Genomic DNA, 19,628 nt, shown 5'->3' on the forward strand with positions numbered 1-19,628 from the left:
TCTACCACTTATGCTTTAGTTGCTCCAGGTTCTTGACAAGAGAACTCTGTACCGCATTAGAAAAATATGTGAATGTTTGACATGGATTATATTGCCCTACACTTGCACTTGCAAGTGAAGTAGTGTGGCTCACTGGTTAGAGGCGGCAGACCCGAGAGCAGAGGACGGCCCGGGACCAGGGTTCGATTCCCGGCGCGGCAGGTTTCTGGACCAGGGTCAGCGGACTCGATAATTCTCTCGCCTCGGTGCCCACTCTGATCAGCGTTCACACTCGGCAACTCTGGGCATTAGCTTGCCTCATCTTCACTAACGGCCCCACCAGACCGCCGGGGATGCCTGGTCTCACCCTGGAGATACCCATTAAGGGACCATCTCTCAGGGAAGCCAGGAAGGGTTTCGCAGCGGTCGAAGCGCCTTGGGACCCTCCGGGTAAGTAGTGCGCTATATAAATGCCTATACATTTACATACATACATTTACATTTCTATTTGTTGGAGTCTGTCATGAAGATCAGGCATGTAGCAGGCGAGGTTCATGTTTACGCTGTTTGCTTTATTATCCAGATAGTACTGTTGGTAACATGACTTCGCATTAGATCTTTGATTCCGGACTAAATAAATCTCATCTATTTAATATGGAATCTAAGAATAACTGCGTCAATACATTAAAATAATGTAAATGAATAAAAACTTAACTGGTCTGTTCGGGCTGATCAGTCTTTCTTGTCCAATACCTCCTCTGCTAGACCCTATAGCTCTTAGTATTCCAACACTATACACATTAGGAAGATTGATATGGTGGCATCAATCATGAAGTAGGTGAGACAGATCTGTGCGTTAGTGAAGCATTGAAAAGATGTTGAGGTACAGGAACTTGTTATGGAGGAGAGGGTTCAAGATGTAAAAAAAGAGAAGCAGGAGATTCCTCTGAGTAAGATCACTGAATGGGTTGAAATATTGGAGGAGGGCGTAAAGGGGTCTCACGTCATTGTCCACCATCTTGTACCACTAGGTTACAGTGTTAAACTAGAAGAGAGCCAACAAATAGCCATATTTTAAATAAATGCATAACTGTTTTTAATGTTGATTTTACTGCAAGGGAACTATAAAGGAAATGGAAGCAAATGGAAACCGAAACATACCTAGCTAGTGCTCTTGAAATACAGAAACACTATATTGTGGCATGCCCCTGTATTGTTTGAGCTATTTCCACACACCTAGCTTCTACTTCAGGTTAAGTGCAGTCCAGATATTTAAGACTGGGATTGAATTGTAGACTCACCCTGGATATGCATCAGAGAAGGAATGAGAAGGGACCTTCTTCTCCAGAAAGTTCATGCTTTTCAGAAATATTAGCAAAATCTGGACTGCTGTAAATTTCTTGCCAGTGATCCTATTGCACAGAATCGGAGGGTCAACCTGATTTAATGTAGAAATGTGTAGATGTGTCCACCCTGCACTTTGTACTCGATAAGCCAGCACAAATCTTTCATTGATCATCTGACTTAATCCTGAAAGAATAGTTAACATTTATCAGAAGAATATGTTCGAGGCATATGAGCTGCCGAATTCATACTTTTGCATACATAGCTATCTGATGTTGGGCTCGGATGATTGCATTTGTTGTCTTGGAAGAAGTCTTTGTAGTCACAACATAGGGGACTCCGCCCTTGGACGATAGTGCGCATGGGCATCAACTCCATCCTCCGATTGTATTTTTCTGCCATCGGGTTCGGATGTAACTTCGGCTCTCCAGTTCGGTACCTTGTTTCCAAACCTTTTCGACGCGCAAACCATCACAACTAGACTGTATTGTTTTCGTTCGCGTGCGCTTCAACGTGCTAACTCAAAAAATACTCTATTCTGGACGTCGACCCGGGCCGCTGGGCCTATCGATACCTTTCGGGCCTACGGCAAATGGAAAGGACTCCATTTTAAAAATTCCCCAGTGTGGAGCTAAATTTCCACACAGCGACCACCACAAGGTCTGCAACCTTTGTCTCTCGCCAGAACACGAGGAAAAAGATTGCCAAGCCTGCGCCTTCTTTCAATCTAAAAAGACTATCCGTGATCGCCGGGCTCGAGAACACGGTATGGAGCAACAGGCTGCACCAGTGCCAGAAGACTTCTTCGATGAAGGCCCCGATATTTCAGAGGCAGAGGATTCGGAGGAGCTCGACATCGTGTCCGAAGCTGATGACTACGACTCCGATGACCACATCACTCCAGGTCAACAAGTGAGAACAACTGCCCCTACCCCACCCGAGGGGGGAAAAAAAGCTCTGGTCAAAACTTCGCCTGAAGGCCTTAGTCGCGAACGAAACCTCGAAATCCCTGCCTATAGGCCCAGCTCCAAAGATAAAGGAAAAGTCTTCCGGCGGCTCGAGACCGAGTAAGCCGCATATCGGTGCCCAAAAAACACCGTCGGCACCGAAATCGGGAATACACCCTACTCCCATTACCTCCAAAAAGGCCTCGGCATTGAGCTCTTCGGCACCGAAAGACCAAAAGGCCATGGATCAGAACAAACCCCGAAAAACCTTCGGATCCAAAAAAGATTACCGATTTTACATCGAAGCTGAAGGAGCCAAAAGTCCCTTCTAAGGCTCCGGAGCAAAAATCGAAACCACGTTTGGGACCTAAAAAATTGGCACCAAAAGACGCCAACCAGGAAGAACTGTTTAAACCATATCCCATTGATCCGAAACAAGACATTGCATGTGGACCCTAAAACAGGCCATATAGTCAGTCTCCCAACAAAGAGGAAGTTGGACACCTCATGCTCTCCTAAGGTGACTGTGAAGAAAAGACTTTGCAACTTCAACCCTCTTCTCCTGTTCTTTCTACTACGCTTTTGTCTCCTGCAAAGTCTCCCATAAACTCCTATACTCTCCACACTCCCCACCACAGGATGATGATGACCTAGGGGACGGGGGTGGACATAATTACCTGTTAGATGACCCTGATGATGACCATGCTATACCACAGGACACATGGTCAGATTACAATGATCCTGCAGATCCTCCACACCTTCCTGAGGCTTACCTAACATGGCCACATCCCCCAGATGACAGCATAGGGTTTAGTCAACTTATTGATAGGGCTGCCAAAATATCATGGCGCCCAAATGTTTTCAGACCCCATGGAGGAAGACTTCCTGGTAGATACTTTTGCCCAGTCACAAAGGACAATTCAAACATTGCCCATGCTCAAAGGTGTCAAACACGCACCAGACATCTTCAAAGACCCTGTCAGGACCAGAATTCTCAATCTTCGCATTGATAAAAAATATAAACCCGCCCCCAATGATCCCGCATACATTAAAGGACAGCTCCCTCTAGATTCTTTGGTAGTGTCCAATGCAAGGAAATGTGCCAATTCTCAAACCTCCGGTGATGCTCCACCTCCAGTCTAAACTACTAGACGCTTCAGGCAAACAAGTTGCCTCCCAAGCAGCTAATCACTGGAGGATGGCTAATGCACAAGCACTGCTTGCCAGGTATGAAAAGGCTCACTACGATGAGCTTGAGGACCTAATTCAGCATTTGCATGACCAATACAGGGCCAAAGCCCATGATCTGGTCCAGGAGGGCAAGGTAATTACAAATGCATCCATTAAATGTGCCCTCAATGCAGCAGACCACGCATCTAGATCTGTCAACACCAGTGTCTTACTACACAGATATTTATGGTTGCGCATTTCTGGTTTTAAAGAAGTGCAAACTACTATCTTGAATCAGCCGTTCAACCAAGATTACCTGTTTGGCCCAGCTGTAGACACAGCTTTAGAAAAAGACCCGGACACTGCACAATCTATGGAAGCATTACAGTCTCCATCAACACGAGGCTCTTTTCGTCGCTCCTTTTATAGGGGCGCATCCAAAAACATCAACACACACTGCTTCCTCTTCCTACAAAAACCCCACACAAACATCCCCCAACAAAGGATATTTCAGAGTTAGGTACAGGGGAAATAATAACAAAGGGAGAGGCCGAAGTAACAACAATCGTACCTCCCCCACTACCAATCAATGACTTCCCTCTGCTCCTTCCAGACCATTCCACTCCAGTCGGAGGAAGACTCTCAGTTCCTACCGGTCTGGAACTCCATCACTACAGACAGGTGGGTAAGACAAATTATCCAGTAACCGGCTGGAACTTAATGCCACTTTCCCCAACATACTGTCCAAACAGCATCCCATATCCACGGAATATCTAACGCTCCTCAAACAGGAAGTTCTCACTGCTTCAAAAGCATGCCATAGAACTAGTTCCCCTACATCATCAAGGGACAGGGGTTTTACTCCCTGTACTTTCTAATCCCCAAAATGGACGGTACTCCGACCAATACTGGACCTCAGACCTCAATTTCTACATAGTCCGATCACTTTCACATGATCACTCGTCAACAAATCCTTCACTACTTCAAAAAGGAGACTTCCTTGCCACTTAAGATCTCAAGGACGCCTACTTCCATATTCCTATACACCCTGCTCACAGGAAATATCTAAGGTTTACAGTGGACGACCAACACTATCAGTTAGAGGTTCTCCCATTTGGAGTAACAACAGCACCCAGGGTCTTCACAAAGTGTCTTGCGGTAGTAGCTGCACACTTGCGGAGACAACAGATTCATGTGTTTCCATACCTGGACTACTGGCTGATACAAGCCAAGTCACAAAGCCATTGTGTTTGTAAATGAGTCATCCAGACACAATGGTTATCATTTGATAGTATCCATTAATAGAGCTTGTAAGTCTGCATCCATACTCATACCAGTACATCTATTGAATGCCCCCCTGTGCATTCCTTCAGCCTTAACATTCTTTTAGAACTAATGACGACATAATGTCATTTATACATCATTACATTCTCCCCCTCCCCCCTAAAATAAGTAAAACAAAATAAACATAAATAAAATACACAGATCAACATTGTTCTATTAGTCTTTCTGGTTTTCTCTGTATCCATTCATCTTGTTGATCATTTGATTATATAATTCTTTGTTCAATATTTGGTGCAATTTGTTAGTCTTATTTCTGGTTATTCTGGTATTTCCTGCAATCATTGCTGTACCATGTATTCTTGTAATTTCTAAAGGTGTAGGGTGAATCTGGTTTGGGATTTTTTTTTACTTGATGTCGAACCAATACCAGGTCACCAACTTGATAGTCTTAAATTTGATGATGTTTTCCTTTTTCTGTGTAGTATTTCATTTTTTCTTTGCCTCTGTCTTTCTAGTACTTCATTGTGTACTTTTGGAGGAATTGAGGATAATTGTGATAAACGAGTTTGCCTTGATTGCCCAAACATTTAATCTGAAGCTGTTGATTTTACAGTGGCGACGAGGATGGTATATTCTCAACATGGGGAATACCTAATATATCAAAAATCAAAAGGGTAGGGAGGAGGAATAAATGGCCATTTATTTCCCCGTGTAGGTATGAGCGTAATCAAGTGGGAGGAAATGGACACTAGTTACAATTCTAAACCATTGGATAGAATTACTATGGTATCCTCAAACTCAATGTGTATCGGTAATGCGGTATATATCTTTCATCCGCCCCTACATTGTAGTTCTGGCAGTTATCATAGGATACCATAGAACGTGCTGGGTCCCTGCCTCATCCAGAAAGTGACACTTTTTGGAAAGTTACACTTCTAGATCTAGTAACTCGATCTAGCACAAGTACCGAATTTTTTAGATACGAGATTCTCACCACTTAATAACGTTTTCTGGTGTTGATCTAATTTTATTCCCCTTTTTTCCTTTGCACACACCCTATTTTAATGGGGGCATATTTTTCATCTCTGGACACTGCAATCTAGACCAGAGGAGCCTCCGGTTCTCAGAAGGAAGGAGTTAGACCGTGACACCTGTTTTACATATCACGGACACAACGCCTTACCGATCGTGTCAACGCTGTATAAATAATCAATACAGAGATCTAAGAATTATTCCGATATTGGCTGAGTCGGCTGATCACCAATACTACATATATAGGACCAGGTACCCAAGAGAAGCCGAGGTCCAGAAAAGGCTGTCCCACAACCGTACAGTCCTGGTGAAGACCCGCCCCTGATGCGCACAACCAGCACATCGCCCCCCAGGGTCGAAACGTCGACGCATTTTCTCTATCGTGAAATCAACTTTATAAAATCTACTAGGAACCAAGAATTGATTGATATGCCTAGTGATTATTGTTCTTATAGTTGATGCTACTAATAATTTCGTGACTTGACAATTTTGTATGTTGTTTTAAATGTATATGAGTCCTACTCAAAATGTATGTGGTATATATGTTTTGTGTTTGTCTGGACAGCTATAATCAATGTTTTAATACAATTCAGAGAAGATAAAAGTATATGACTAAAACTTTACTCTAATCTTCAGTGTGGTCAGTGTGTTCTGTTTCATATTGGTATAGGTACCGCTATCGTTGTACCCTTATAGGGACGGATGTTGTGAGTACCAAACCAGGAAATACTATATTACTGTGTATTTCAGTCCGACAGAACCATTATTATTGTTCTATTACCCACCCAGGTTCTGAGGGTTACAGGGTCACCCCATTACATGTAAGGGAATGGGAAAAGGCATTGGAGTATCCAAAAAGGTTTCTAGGAACACATGCTTCAAAAAAATTCAATTAAATATCCTGCATCGCGCATACAGAACACCACATCGGCTCCACCGTTTTTATCCCTACACACATTTTGCATGCCCCAGATGCCAGACTCCAGAGGCAAACTTTAAATATGTTTTGGGACTGTCCCACAATGTTATGTTATGTTATGTTATTGGTTCTTGTACAGCGCACAGCTGCCCCAGCAAAGGGGCGTCCTGGCGCCAGGAGAGATAAACACAACATCACAGAACGCAGCAAAGTCAGGAAAAACTAGTTAAAAAGAAAAGTTTTGATGGCACGTCTGAAAAGCAGTAAATCCTCCATAGCTCGGATTTCACTGGGAAGAGTTCCACAATTTGGCCGCCACTACCCGAAAGGAGCGGCCACCCATCCTGCTAAGCAGAAAGCGTGGAACAGCCAAATTCTGACCCATCGATCTCAAGGATCGAGAAGGAACATATGGGGTCAGTAAATTCCTCAAGATAGGTGGAGCCATACCTTTCAAAATTTTAAAAGCTAGGCAGAGCACCTTAAACTCGATCCGGCGAGCGACAGGCAGCCAGTGGAGCGATTGCAGTGCTCTAGACGCCGAGCAACGACGAGGCAATCCTAGTACCGCTCTTGCGGCGGCATTCTGCACTCGTTGTAGCCGCATGAGTTCTGCTTTGTTCATGCCTGCTAGTAAGACACTGGCATAATCTATCCTGGATAGGATCAAGGCCTGGACTACAAGCTGTCTAGTGGGGGCGTCGAAAAATTTAAGCACCGGCCTGATACCCCTAATTATGCCGAAACAGGAGGCAGCCACCCTCTTAGTTTGGCAGATGAAGCTCAATGTAGGGTCCAGCCATACCCCGAGATTTTTTATCTCGATGGCAGGAGAAGGGATCGTTCCTAGCTCGGGGGGCCACCAGTTGTCATTCCACCATCCAGGTTGCTTACCCACCACCATCACCTCGGTCTTCTTTGTGTTCAATTGGAGGCAGTTTAGGTTCATCCAATTGGCCACGGCACGTAGCCCCTCACAGAAGTTGTGGGCGTCCACAGCTGAGTCCCCACTTAGTGTGACCGCCAGCTGCGTGTCGTCCGCATAGGACACCATTGTCAGGCCCCAGCGTTTGACTACCGCAGCCAGCGGGCTCACATAAAGGTTAAAAAGCGTGGGGCTCAAAGATGAACCCTGTGGGACTCCCAGGGTGAGCGGGTGAGAGGTGGATTTGCCAGGTGGTATCGCAACCTGAAAGGATCTGTTGGTGAGGAAAGAGCGGAACCATCCTAGAGCCGAACCCCTAACCCCAGCTTCAGCTAATCTCCGCAAAAGGATCTCGTGGGACACCGTATCGAAGGCGGCACTCGGGTCTAACAACAGGAGTGCCGCTGTTCGTCCGGTGTCCAGCACGGAGCGCAGATGTTCAACCATGTATAACAAGGCAGTCTCCGTGCTGTGGCCTGCACGGAATCCATTTTGCGTGGGATCCAAGATGTTAGCTTTGGCGAGATGGTCGGCCAGGATCCTATTCACGTGGGCTTCGGTGATTTTAGCAGGCCACGGCAGCAATGAGATGGGGCGATAGTTCTCGGGTTTTACCGGATCTAGTGTAGGCTTTTTTAGGATGGGGGTAACTACCGCTTGCTTCCACTTGGTGGGCACCATCCCTGAGGTCAGAGACGTGTTGATAAGGGCCAGCAAAGGAGAACGACATGTTGCCTGCATGTTTTTTAACTGAGTCGGTATGAGGGGGTCTGCTGGGGAGCCAGATTTGATTTTTTGGCTCAATAGATCGAAACCCTCCTCAGAAAGGGGGGCTAACATATCCAAAGTTGGAGCATTGCCCTTAGGACCGACATCTAAGTCCAAGTGGTGCACGGCAGTTGGAAAGGTGCGATAGATTGTATGCACCTTTTGGACAAAGAAAGAGGCCAGACTCTCACAATGAGTCTGTACAAATTTCTGCAGCAGAGGCCCTCTTTGTCGTCAGGTCTTTTAGGACCTTGAAGATAAGTTTAGAGGGGTTAGGGCTGTTCCGGAACTCCTGCGCATAATATGCAGCCTGCGTTCGGCAGACCGCTCTATGATATGCTTTGGATACGGTAAGGTAGCAGGATTTGCGCACGGGATCATAGGCTTTCCTCCATTGCCTTTCCGCTTGCCTGCACTCTCTCTTGAGAGACGCCAAGGTCTCATCATACCACGGGCTATGAGCCTTAGTACGGCACTTGGAACGTACTAAGGGGATAAGGGAATCCAGGGCCGTTTCAATCCAATTGCAGAAGGAGTCATACCCTCCGTCGACATCCGAAAAGGTAGGTAAGGGAGTCTTTCCAAGTAGGGAATGAAAATCTTCTAGTTTTAATTTGCTCCACTGGCGAGAGAAAGAGGTTTTGTTCTGTGCCACAAAGATAGGGTCTGTCACAGGAATAGCTGCCTTCACCAGCATATGATCAGTCCATGTCAGCGGGACAGGTGGATACAAAATTATGTCCTCTAAGGTGGTAAAGAACGGGTCCAGAGTATGGCCGCCTGAGTGGGTAGGGGATAACACTCTTTGTAGGAGCTGCAAGGCTTCTAGGTCGGCTAGGCAGCTCTTGATAGCAGGTTGGGAAGTGCAATCAAAATGCAGATTGAGATCACCTACCACATTAAAATTAGCGCAGCCAAGCGCTTCTATGCTAATGACATCCGGGAGAGCGGCTCTAAAGGCGGCATCGCAGCCCGGAGGCCGGTATATTAGGAGACCTGAGAAGCTGTAACAATGGGAAAGAGAAATTCTAAAACGGGCACATTCGCAGCCCAGGAGTTTTAGTTCTTTCCATTCGCAAGGAAAACAACGTTTCACAGCCATCGCAATGCCACCCCCTCTTGAGCCGCGATTAAGAGTGGCCACAGTATATTCTGGGGGGAAAGCGAGATTTAAAATCGCGATGTCAGCATCCTGAAGCCAGGTCTCGGTCAAGAAGAACACATCAGGGGAGTCGTTAGTCACAATATCAAAGATCTCCGCCTGGTGTTTGACCAGAGATCTGACATTTAAGCTATAAATACTCACTGTATTCACCCCAGACACGTTAGTCAGCCGGGCGGAAGTTTCTGAAGAGCGGCTGCGAGAAGGGGGGGGCAGACACCAACAACAGTGGGTGCACCGGTAAGGACCCCTTAACGGCGAAACAAGCGGAAGAGAGCAGATGGGAACTTGATATCGTAACGCCAATAGATCTGTTCTACCATACCTGACGGGAGGGGAGGCCATGGCGAGGTGAAAGTATTCTGCCGCAAGCCGCACTTCCTTAGCGCTGACGGGCGCAGACGGGCAGACTCTGGCTCGATTCAGGCGCTACCGCTGCGCGTCACCGCTGCGCGACGGAAGTGAGCTTTATATGCCGCCTCACCTGGGCTCCAAACGGAGCACTAGAGCGCTGCTGCAAATGGCGCGCTAAGACCCAGCACCTCCAATATGGCGGCCAAGCGTCACCACTAAGGGAGGCAAGAACACGAAGAGCACGAAGAACTCCGCTCTAGAAGCGGTGGGGGGCCCAATTTATAGTGCAAGTCTGTGGCCAATGTGCTCAAGTTTAAAAGCAGAAGAAAACATTCGGGTAAGTTAAAATATACAGAAACGAGTAACTTTTAAAAAAACACACTAGCGCTACAGGCATGTAAAGCAAACAAACACAGAGCGCCTCAGTACATGCGCGTTAGTCTTTCCTTAGGTCGAGCTGCACTAAACGCTCGCTTTATATGCCGCCTCACCTGGGCTCCAAACGGAGCACTAGAGCGCTGCTGCAAATGGCGCGCTAGGACCCAGCACCTCCAATATGGCGGCCAAGCGTCACCACTAAGGGAGGCAAGAACACGAAGAGCACGAAGAACTCCGCTCTAGAAGCGGTGGGGGGCCCAATTTATAGTGCAAGTCTGTGGCCAATGTGCTCAAGTTTAAAAGCAGAAGAAAACATTCGGGTAAGTTAAAATATACAGAAACGAGTAACTTTTAAAAAAACACACTAGCGCTACAGGCATGTAAAGCAAACAAACACAGAGCGCCTCAGTACATGCGCGTTAGTCTTTCCTTAGGTCGAGCTGCACTAAACGCTCGCTTTATATGCCGCCTCACCTGGGCTCCAAACGGAGCACTAGAGCGCTGCTGCAAATGGCGCGCTAGGACCCAGCACCTCCAATATGGCGGCCAAGCGTCACCACTAAGGGAGGCAAGAACACGAAGAGCACGAAGAACTCCGCTCTAGAAGCGGTGGTGGGCCCAATTTATAGTGCAAGTCTGTGGCCAATGTGCTCAAGTTTAAAAGCAGAAGAAAACATTCGGGTAAGTTAAAATATACAGAAACGAGTAACTTTTAAAAAAACACACTAGCGCTACAGGCATGTAAAGCAAACCAACACAGAGCGCCTCAGTACATGCGCGTTAGTCTTTCCTTAGGTCGAGCTGCACTAAACGCTCGCTTTATATGCCGCCTCACCTGGGCTCCAAACGGAGCACTAGAGCGCTGCTGCAAATGGCGCGCTAAGACCCAGCACCTCCAATATGGCGGCCAAGCGTCACCATCAAACAGTATTTGGATCGGTAGGGTACACCAGACACTCTGAGCGACGGTTAACCTCATGGCCATATCTATATGGGAGGCGTGTGCCCTGGAAGTCTTCAGCAGGCGGAAGACAGAAAAGGTACAATATCTGGTTTGCATCCCTAGCCATTCTCTTAGCGAAACGAGGAATAGCCATGCAGGACCCCCAGAGGCAGTCTGGGTAGGGGCCATGAAAAAATGGGAGGCGGAGGAAGCACTGAGGGACGAGGAAGTAAAAGGGATACGTAAAATGTCATCTATGGAAAGGGCGCAACTACTCTTTCAATTCATACAGGAGGCAACAACGGAGAATTTAACCCATGGCCACATAGTCTCAAAACCAAACTCCACCCCTATCCCCCTAGAACAAACAACCACATGTGACACATAAGACCAACAAAATATTTGGGCACTATCAGACAAGTTCCTCCGTCCCCTGTGGGAGGTGTCCCCACGGCCCCTCTTTCCCCCTCCCCCCCCCCCCCCCACCCCCTCCCTACAAACACCACAGCACACTAAAAACAAACCAGTATTAGCCACGCAACTGACTGTTAACAAGATACATTTTGACGGCTCCCTAACCAATCTGTAGAGTTACTTGTTTTTTTCCCAAACCCAAATTCCGTAGCAGAGAGAGCTCTTCACACACTTGATATAAAAAGAGCTATACTTTATTACATTGACAGAACTAAACCTTTTGGAAAGACAAAACAACTGTTTTTAGCTTTCTCTCCACCTCATAAAGGAATCCCCATCACCAAAATTGCCAGGTGGCTAGTCAAATGCATTCAAATATGCTACTAGAAGGCAACACTAACATTACCAATTCCCCCTAGAGCACACTCAACACACAAACTAGGGGCTTCCAAGGCATTCTTAGGGAACATTCCCTTAATGACATTTGTATGGCAGCAACATGGTCTACGCCACACACCCTCACCAAACACTATTGTGCAGGTAAAAAAGGCTTCTGTAGGCCAGGCTGTACTTAAAAACACTTTTTCAGACCTCTGCAACAGATACAGGTGACCACCTCTAAGGGAGGACACTGCTATACAGTCTATGCAAAAGTATGAATTCTGCAGCTCATATGCCTCGAACGGAAAATGCTACTTACCAGTATGCATCTGTTCTGGACATGTAGAGCTGTAGAATATCATACGCCCACCGCCTCCCCGGAACCTCTATCTGCTCCAGTGCCATCTTACTTAGAAACATTCACATGGGCATCTTTTCTGTTTCTCACAAACTCCATCATTTCCCATCATGGCGAAAAACAATCTGAGGATGGAGTTGATGCCCATGCACACTATCGTCCAAGGGAGACTTGTGACTACAAAGACTTCTTCCAAGACAACAAACTGCAATCACCCGAGCCCAACACCAGATGGTGATCTATGCAAAAGTATGACATTCTGCAGCTCTACATGCTAAGAACAGATGCATACTGGTAAGTAACATTTACCATCTGTTCTCCAGTAGTGAATCTTTCAAAGTCACATGCTTGACCCATTCAGTCATCGAAGTGGGAGTACCACAGTACCATAATAAAGCAGCATGTATCACTATCCAAGGCTATAATGGCAATGAAAATGTCTGTGTAGTAGCCTAAAACCAAACTTGAACTATAACCAATCATGCAACAGCACCTTCTAGAATGCTCCCAACAGAGGCTGTCCCTCAGATTTTCTACCACTTATTGTGTGAAGGGAGTCTCCCTGAGCTTTGCTCTGTTTCTCCAGCTAATACTACTTTTTCGATTATCCAAGATTATATTTCATGTTTCATTTCTCTGACCCTGGCACTAAAATGTAAAATTAGCAGAAAACAAGGTAAATAACTACAAAATAGGTCTAACCGTTTCCTCAAACTCTGTTTCAGAGAGATTAGGCTAATATTGGGACTACAGAAACTTAAATCTATCACTTCTGATGAGGACAGTGCAGATTCCTTTCATCTCGCAGGAGAGGTCAAAGGGAAAGGTTGCGCCAAGGGTCTCTGGTCTACATCAGCCTCACCTTCGATGGTCTATGACTGCCTTGTCAATGACCGTTGTATACGACGACTTGTCTAATCTACTGTGACTACTTATGACTGCATCCTCTACGACTGCCTCGTCTTCAATGAAGGCTTCATCTACAACAAACATTTTTGACGTCCGGCTCGTCAGGCTAGTCTACGTCCTCCTCGCCTGCAACTATCTTGATAATACCAACGACTACAAAAGCACCGTAGTTAACAAGAGCACAAACTTCATGTCAAGAATTAAGGGGAGTAATATGAATGCCCATGTCTACAACAGTCGGCAGTATATGGAAATGCAATAGGAAGAGCAATTTCACCGCTTCGGCGCACCTCAAACTTCAGAGCATGGGTCAGATCTATGCAGCTTTAATACTATACCTACAGGGATTGTTACAGGGTTACTACAAACATTTTCACGAGCCGACAAGGTCACACACTGTACTATGTCTGCATCCTCAGATTCTCCTGCAACTCTTAAGAATGATCCCAGTGTCAAAAATTGCCATGCTTCCTAAGAATGACCCGTTCACATCTGGTGATGAAGAGAAGGCCCACAACCGGTGTATTCCCTAAACAGATGATTATTTGGTAGTTTCCTATTCAGATTATGGATATATCCGTGAGGAATTTGTCATCGAAAACCTGTTACTGATAACCTTGCCTAACCAGCAAGGAGACATTCTCAACTGTCTGGTGCTACTGTATGGGCTTCCAGTTCACTGGTGATACGGAGCAGATATAACTACCAGATGTGGTCAGACATTGTCCCATACATGGTTTTTGCCCTTTGTCTTCTGGCAGAAATTCTAGGATTATGCAGGGGGTGAAACATCCTCATCAGAAAACAGATTGCACTATTGAGATGGCTTCAATGCGTTTCCACAACTGGCAAGGTCATTGGTCCTCAAACACCAAGGTTGGTTCAAGACCACAACATTTAGAACCTTCGGTGCAAATATACCTAATATTTTGTTCAAGGCATGTGAGCTGTAGATCATATGCTTTGCATTCTCCTGCCATCTAGTGTTGAGTCAGGATATTTGCAAGTTATTTTTCATTGAAGTCGTCCCAGTCACGAGGTAGGTGACTCCTCCTTTCGGTGTTAGTGCGCATGGGCAGCGACTCCATTGTTAGCAATACTCACCCTCAACTGTATTGTTTTCGATTGAATATTTACTTTCTCCGCATATCGTGTTTACTGAAAAAATTTTGATTGGGTAGCTGGTAGAAGGCCATTGGGCCTACCTGCGTCGGTCCGCCTCGAAGTCGATTGAACGGACTCCATTTAAATTCTGCTCTGGGTGTCATGTGAAATTTCCGCGCACCGACTCGCACAAAGTGGGCAACTTGTGCTCATCTCCAGGGCACAAAGAAAAGGACTGCAACACGTGTAAGGCTTTCTGATCGAAGAAGGCGCTTTGCGACAGTCTGGCTAGACGTCGCGACATGCAGAGCTAACAAACCAGTTCCAATCTGGACCTCTTCGAAGAAAATTCGAAACAAGAGACCGCAGATGCCAAAGGAAGAAGAGCCCATCTCTATTTCTATTTCCGAATACGGCTGTGCTGTGGATGAAGACATCCCGCAAAGGGCAGTGTACCATGAGTACTGATCCTCCCTTGCCCCAGAGTCTACCTCAGCCCAAGAAGGCTCCTGTCTAACCTCTGCCTGGGCGCCACGGTGGGTACAGAGCATGTTTCCGACGCCCCGCCTTCCGACTCTGCACCGAAACAGTTGTTCGAAATTCAGCACCAAGCCGAAACCTTCGGGGTCGAAGTCCAGCTCAGACCCACCCCCTTCGCTGTAAACATCTTTGCATCCAAAATCCTAAGCATCAAAAACACCAGCACCGAAAACCTTCGATACCGAAACAAACAGATGTGCCAATTCCATCAAAAGAGCAACGTTTTTATATTTCGCCCTCAAAACTGGATCCGAAACAGAACTCTGGTTGTAATATGACCAGTTGTTGGATGAATGCAAAGTGCCATCAAACGTACACCTGAGACTGAAGAAGCTTACCACATTCCTTTAAAAAGGAAAACTGGGTACTAACCCTCCTCCTCCACCTTCTCCTGGGTCTCAACTATTCCTAATTTCACCTGCTGACTATCCACCACCATATGCACCTGATGATCAGGATGATGGGGCTGGGGACAGTGATCCAACACCTACACACCCCTGGAGAGATTATAACACTAATTCTCCCACAGGTAGCGTTCCGGACCTGTACCCTGCTAAGCTTTCTCCACCAGACAGTGTAGGATGTATATAGAATTAGGTAGAGCTACTAATTACCATGGGGTCGAGTTACATAAGGAATCCCTAGAAGATTTCCTTTTTGAAACACTTAGTAGTTCCCAAATCCTCGCACAAACTTATCATGCTCAACGGGATGCTTAGACCTGTGGATGACATTTTTAATGATCGTGTGCGGGAAAGTATCCTCACCCCTATGGTAGACAAAAAATAAAGTTGATAGACTCCTCTGGGAAAAAGAGTAGCCTCCCAAGCTGCAAACTTTTGGCGCATTTTCAATACCCAAGCACTTTTAGCCAGGTACAGCAGGGCGCATTGGGATGAAATGGAGCAATTGCTCCAAATTCTGCTTCATGAGCACAAGTCCAAAGCTGAAGACCTAGTGCAGGAGGGACAGCTCTTCTCGAACAATTCCATCAGGTGCGCTTTAGATGGAGCTGACACTGCGGCTAGAGCCATTAACACCAACGTTCTATTAAGAAGGCATGCCTGGTTATGCATTTCGGGGTTTAAACAAGAGGTTCAAGCTTCTATCCTTAACACACCATTTGACAAGCAGCAGCTCTTTGGGCCGGTAGTAGACTCCTCATTAGAAAAGATGAAAAAGGACACCGGTGGCAAAATCTATGGGTGCACTTCAGTCACCTTCACGACATGGTTCCTTTCGGCGCTCCTATCGTGGAGGGTTCAAGAACCCCTCCTTAGACACTGCCTCTATAAGACAACAATCAGCCCTCTGCTTCTAAGATTTTCTTCAGAGGGGGGTACAGAGGCAACAACGGCAGGGGGAGAGGTTCCAACAGACGTGTCTCCCCCTCCAACACTAAACGGTGACTTGCCTACACTCACCACCACCATTTAACACCTGTTGGGGTGTCTTTCACAACTCCTGGCCGTTTTAGTCAATAACTACAGACAAATGGGTACTGGGAATTATCCGTTCTGATTATTGCGTGGAGTTTACCAACAATCCTCTAAACATCCCTCCAGGTTCACACAAACTGTCACCAAACCACTTACATCTCCTTAAAGGTTCAGTCTCTCCATTTAAAAGAAGCTATAGAGCCCGTACCACTACAATACCATGGGTCGGGTGTATACTCCTACTTTCTCATACCCAAGCAGGATGGTTTTCTCAGGCCTATCTTGGACCTCAGAGAATTAAATCTTTCCATACAATCAGACCATTTTCACATGGTAACACTTCAACAAGTGCTCCCACTCCTACAACAGGGCAACTTTCTGTCCACTCTAGACTTGAAGGACACCTACTGCCATAATCCAATACATCCCAATTATCGCAAATTTCTCAGATTTGTGGTAGTGGGGCATCATTACCTGTTCGGAGTCACCACAGCTCCCAAAGTCTTTACAAAGTGTCTGGTAGTGGTCGCTGCTCACCTAAGTAGACAACACCTTCATGTCTTCCCCTACTTGGATGACTGGCTCAACAAAGCCAGTACGTATCGAAAGTGTCTCCAACACACTCACAGGACAATGCAATTACTGCACCAACTGGGATTCAGTCAATGTGTTGACATCACATTTTCAACCTTCCAACACTCAAAGTTATCTTGGAGCCAATTTAGATACTCAAAGGGCTCTAGCCTTCCCCAATACAGCCAGAATTCGCATTATTCAGGCTCTAGTTCTCCTGTTTCAGCCTACTCACTACCAGCTCGAGTGTATATGGAACTGCTGGTAATGATGTCCTCTTGTAGCATGATTGTTCCCCGTCCCAGGCTTCACATGCGTCCCCCCTCCAGGAATGCGTAGCAAGTCAGTGAAACCTATCACAAGGTCTTTTTCAACCGGCCTTGTGTTGGTAACCGGCCTAGTGTTGGTAAGCGTTCATACTCCTAGCTCTCTGCAGTGGTGGAACCCACAAAATTTATCAAAAGGACGGCCCTTCATAGACCCAGCTCCACAGACAATGCTAACAGCGGACGCGTCTCACTGGTTGAGGGGCTCATCTTCAACATCACACAGTGCAAGGACTGTGGAATCAAAAGCAAAAAACTCTCCACATAAATCTAGAGCTGCTAGCGGTGATTCTAGTACTCACAGAATTTGACTTACCTGGTCGGCAAAGCTGTCCTAGTTCGTACCGACATGACAACTATGTATTATATACAAAACGGGAGGGGCACACACTCTAACTGTTGCACTTATCTCAAGACATTTGGGAGTGGGCCATTCACCAAAAAATCTTTCTGCAAGCAGTATACCTCCCAGGAGCAAACGGTCAGATTGCTGTTTGTCTGCTGAGAAGATCGGCAAATTATTGAAGCGGAACTTCACCCTCAAGTTCTCCTCCCTTACTTTCAAAGAGTTCCTCAAATCTTCTTTCCTTTTTTTTTTTTAAACCAATCTTATTTGTCAAATAACACATACAGCGCGGAGCTCTGTGTCCCAGGTTCTTCTGCAGCATCAACATACATAATTTTGACTTCGACAATTTTTTTGTGAGCACAGGAAGAAATAAAAAGCAATACAGATGAAACAAAACAACCACACACCCCTAGCCCATCGCACTGTTGACCATTCCAGAGTAACATAACCTGCCAATACTATAGACCTATGTTCGCAATGTGTCATTACCAATAGGCATCTTTCCCACCACGTACGCATGAAAAGGCACACTAGAAGAGAGGGGAGAGATTAAGCCCGATCCGGGCACTTGGTCGGGGCAGGTTGTAGCTCCAGTCCACGATGGTATGCCCAGCGCGTCCAGATTTTGTAGTGCTTACGAGGACACCCATTCTTCCAGGCAGAGACGGAGGGGGCCACTATTGCCTTCCAGGCCATGGCAATATCCCTTTTGGCTAAGGTAAAGCCTAAAAGCATAAGATGGCATTTATAAACATTGCCCCCAATGCCCTCCATATTGTGCAGGAGCACCAATTTGGGTGAACAGGGAAGATCCAAACTCAGAACTTCTGAAAGGCAGTCCATTTCCCCCTCCAAAACCTTGCTAGTGCGGAACAGTGCCACACGGTATGCAACAGGGTACCCTCATGTGCACATCGAAGAGACACCGGAGAAGCCACCAAACCCGCCCTCCAGTCTGACCCTGGTATAATATACCCTATGGAGGTATTTAAACTGGATAAGCCAAAGGCTCATTGCGATGGCTTCCCCACGTGGGGAGGCTAGAGCCTCCGTCCAATCTTCCTCCTCCATCTGGCCCACATCTCCATCCCATACCTCCCGAAGATGCTGCAGAGACTGGGAGCTATGTGTGACCAGGAACTGGTAGATTTTGGAGATCTTATGGTCCTGGAGATCCCCCATGAACACCTTTGCTTCCATCGGACTGAACTCCGCCAGCGCCTCTAGCCCCTCCAAGCTAGGGGAAATGGCATGTTGGAAGTGCAAGTATTGAAAAAAATTGAGTTTTCGGCATTGGGAAATATTTTTGCATTTCTTGAAAGGATTTCAACACAGGTCCCCACATAGCATCCCCCAAAGTAGAGATCCCGATAGTGTCCCAATCGCGAAATCCAGGCAAGGCTGCCAGCTGCGGCAGGCGTCCGTTGTGCCATAAAGGTCTCCCGAGTCAACCTGTTCCACCAACCTATCCTATGTAACACCTGCCTCCAGATCTGAAAGACCATCTGTATGGCAGACGGCAGGGAGCGCCTCAGTGTCTCAGAGTAGAGAATCGTATGTAACATGTGGTTTCCCTTGCACTGCTGTTTGACAGCATACGCCAGATCAGACCTATACCCGTACCAACATTCGTTGAGGTCCAACCGATGCGAGGCCATATACAAACAGATCTTTTTGCGACGCACCAAATCGCAAAATGCCCAAACTTCGCCTCAGGTACCCACACTCGCTCTCCAAAGACAATATGCTATGGATGAACTGGTCCGGGATATTTACTTATGCTTTTCCGCCTCTCCAACTCCTTCCATTGATGGTTCAGAAGCTCAGCCAAACATCCCTCACCCTGCCTAGTAGCTCACACATCGGGCTGTCAACCTTGGTTCACAACCCTCTTGAAGCGGTCACTAGTTCCACATCAGAAACTGCACCTCACATCCAGTCTCCTCACACAGACCCATGGAGAACTCAGACACCCAGATCCCAAACAACTGAACCTCGCGATCTGGCTCCTGTAATCATAGTTTGGCCAT

General features: G+C 46.5%; 1 protein-coding gene across 3 annotated transcripts in view; it reads left to right on the forward strand.

The window, feature by feature from the left end:
* Positions 1-19,628, forward strand: part of NFATC2IP (nuclear factor of activated T cells 2 interacting protein) — a 637,099-nt gene that overhangs the window by 539,088 nt on the left and 78,383 nt on the right. The window lies entirely within an intron of this gene.

This window comes from Lissotriton vulgaris, chromosome 7 (genome assembly GCF_964263255.1).
Source record: "Lissotriton vulgaris chromosome 7, aLisVul1.2, whole genome shotgun sequence".
Taxonomy (NCBI): domain Eukaryota; kingdom Metazoa; phylum Chordata; class Amphibia; order Caudata; family Salamandridae; genus Lissotriton; species Lissotriton vulgaris.